The sequence below is a fragment of the Sinocyclocheilus anshuiensis genome, unplaced genomic scaffold (genome assembly GCF_001515605.1).
Source record: "Sinocyclocheilus anshuiensis isolate Anshui unplaced genomic scaffold, SAMN03320099.WGS_v1.1 scaffold278, whole genome shotgun sequence".
NCBI classification, from domain to species: Eukaryota; Metazoa; Chordata; class Actinopteri; order Cypriniformes; family Cyprinidae; genus Sinocyclocheilus; species Sinocyclocheilus anshuiensis.
The window spans coordinates 2,021,039-2,023,917 of NW_015546072.1; positions in this window are offsets into that span (position 1 = coordinate 2,021,039).

The window sequence follows — 2,879 nt, forward strand, 5'->3', positions numbered from 1 at the left end:
GATAATTTAGAAGTTTCATCTGGTCTTGTTGAGATATATAGTTGAGTATCATCAGCATAACAGTGGAAACTAATCCCATATTTTCTAATAATATTACCAACAGGCAACATGTATATTGAAAATAGCAGAGGATCTAGGACAGATCCTTGTGGCACTCCATATTTTACTGGTGATAATTGAGATGACTCCCTGTTTAAATAAACAAAGTGGTAGCGATTGGACAGGTAGGATCTAAACCATCTTAAAGCCTGCCCTTGAATACCCGTATAGTTTTGTAATCGATCTATGAGTATGTCATGATCTATAGTGTCGAATGCAGCACTAAGATCAAGTAAAACTAGCAATGAGATGCAGCCTTGGTCTGACACAAGAAGCAAGTCATTTGTAATTTTAACAAGTGCCGTTTCTGTGCTATGGTGGGGCCTGAAACCTGAAATTCTTCATAGAGATCTTTTTTTTTGCAGGAAGAAGCACAATTGAGCAGACACAAATATTTCTAAAATTTTAGACATAAATGGAAGATTTGAAACGGGTCTGCAATTTGCCAGTTCACTAGGATCAAGTTGTGGTTTCTTAATAAGAGGCTTAATAACCGCCAGCTTGAAAGGTTTTGGGACAACTCTAACAACTCTTTCAGTAATTTAGTTGGTACAGGATCTAATAAACATGTTGTTGGTTTAGATGCAGTGATAAGTTTATTTCTGTTATGACAACTCAGAGGGATTGGCATGGTAATGTACATGACAATGTTAATGTATTTGGTCTTGGCGGTATAGATCTGCTACGCTGCTACGGCAGAGCAAGTACCGAGACTTGCTACTGCCAATACATCCACAACATGCTGCTGTGAGCATGTAAGAAATATTGCTGCTGTAAATATAACATACATGAAATAACCCCCATATAGCATACATGAATCACCTCGTAGCAGATCTATACAGGTGGAGCTGGGGAAGGTGGAGGGTTGCTGAAGCAAACTGCTACGGCAAGCACTAGTCATTTGAATGTTGAGCAGCGAGCTCATTGGCTACCGATACAGGAGAGAACCAATCAGCTGTGCCATGTGATAATGATGTCATTAGGTCAGATTGAGTTAGACCTATCAGACTGCGCCATCTAGAGTTTCATGCCAGAACTCTGTATTTAGCTCTTCCTGTCCTATAGTTGTAAAGCACTGCAGTTTTTCTTTGGGTGTCATTTCGTCTAGTTCATGTGTATTTATGGGTACAGAAAGCAGTTGCATTTAGCAGATGCTTTTATCCAAGGCGTCTTAAAAATGAGGAATACAACAAGTGATTCATCTTAAGGAGGCAATAAACAGGAATATTATACGTGCTAATACAAAGTTTCAGACATTGTTCAGAATAGTACAAGCCTTGAAAGCTTGAAAGAGGGGGATTAAAGCTGATTAATTGTTCAGATGGATGTAGTTAGGAAGTCAGATTACAAAAGTAAGAATTCTATACATATAGGCAGAATAATGAGCTGTAATTTAACCTAGATGTCATTGTATATCCTAAAATCGAATCTCTCAACTACTTCTTCACATATCATCTGTGTCAGAAGAAATACTTTAAATAATTATAGTTCACTGGCTTCTACAGCTGCCTGTAACACCAGACATGTTCAATTATAAAAAAAAAGACCTTCCAACAATTGGTAATGCAGAACACAAAACAGATCATTTTCAATGAAACTGTCTGAAAAAGTGAACAAAAGAAGACGCTTTTATGAAGGGATGATGTTTCTTGCTTACCTCAAAACTGGTTCGGGAACACAATAAACAATACCTGGGGGCGGGGAGGAGATAAACCACTGTGTGCCTGTAGTGTTGTACCTTATCAGAGAGACATGTTGTTTTGTTTGAGAACAGACAGGAACATATCATCAGGAGGTTTCCCTGCATCTACTCATACTATTGCCACTCCCATAGTCAGAAATGTAGACAAAAAAACTACATTCATAAAAGAAACAAAGCAAATCGATTCTAATAAATACTTAACCAATAGAGTTTAATAATTCTGAGGAAATAAGTCTCTATATCTCACAATTAAGATTCTTACCTTTCTCCCTCAAAGACAGTTTACACCTCTCAATTATGTTTTTTATTTTTTATTCCATAAGGTAGTCATATATAAAAGGAACCAAACAAATGCATACTTTCATAGAGTTCTAATAATATTATTTATTTATATATTCCAGCATATAATCTCCACTCTCATAAATATTAAATGTGCTGGGTGAAATTTGAACAGCAAGAGAACAAAGAATTGTCACACATGCTTCTTTACAATTAGGCTGTAACTGTTTAAAGTACCAACAATACTCGGTGTGCAAGCAACAGTATTAATCTGTACAGATAGTATGAGACTCAATCTAAGCCTATTACTATTTAGACAAATTGACTTAATCACAGATCTTATATTAACAGTAATATGCACAGTAATTGCCCAGTAATACCACTTACATATATGTATACAATCAAGTCCAATTTCATATATTGTACAGAATATACAGAACCAGTTATAATGGCAAATAGATAGATATAAAACTGATTAATCAGAGCTTTGTAGAAGGTAAGGTCCCACTTTATATTAAGTGGCCTTAACTACTATGTACTTACATTTAAATTAATTATTTGGTACAATGCACTTATTGTGTACATACATGTTTTACATTGTACATATATTTAAAAAAAAACCTGCATGTAATTACATCTGTAATTAATTTCTATAATTACATTAATAATTACACTGTTGACCCATCCCTTTCATCTTAACCCACCCTTAAACCTACCCATACCCCCAAACCTGTCCCTAACCTTACCTGTATCCCACCACAATAGCAGCAAATGTGTTTTGCAATACAATATAAACGCA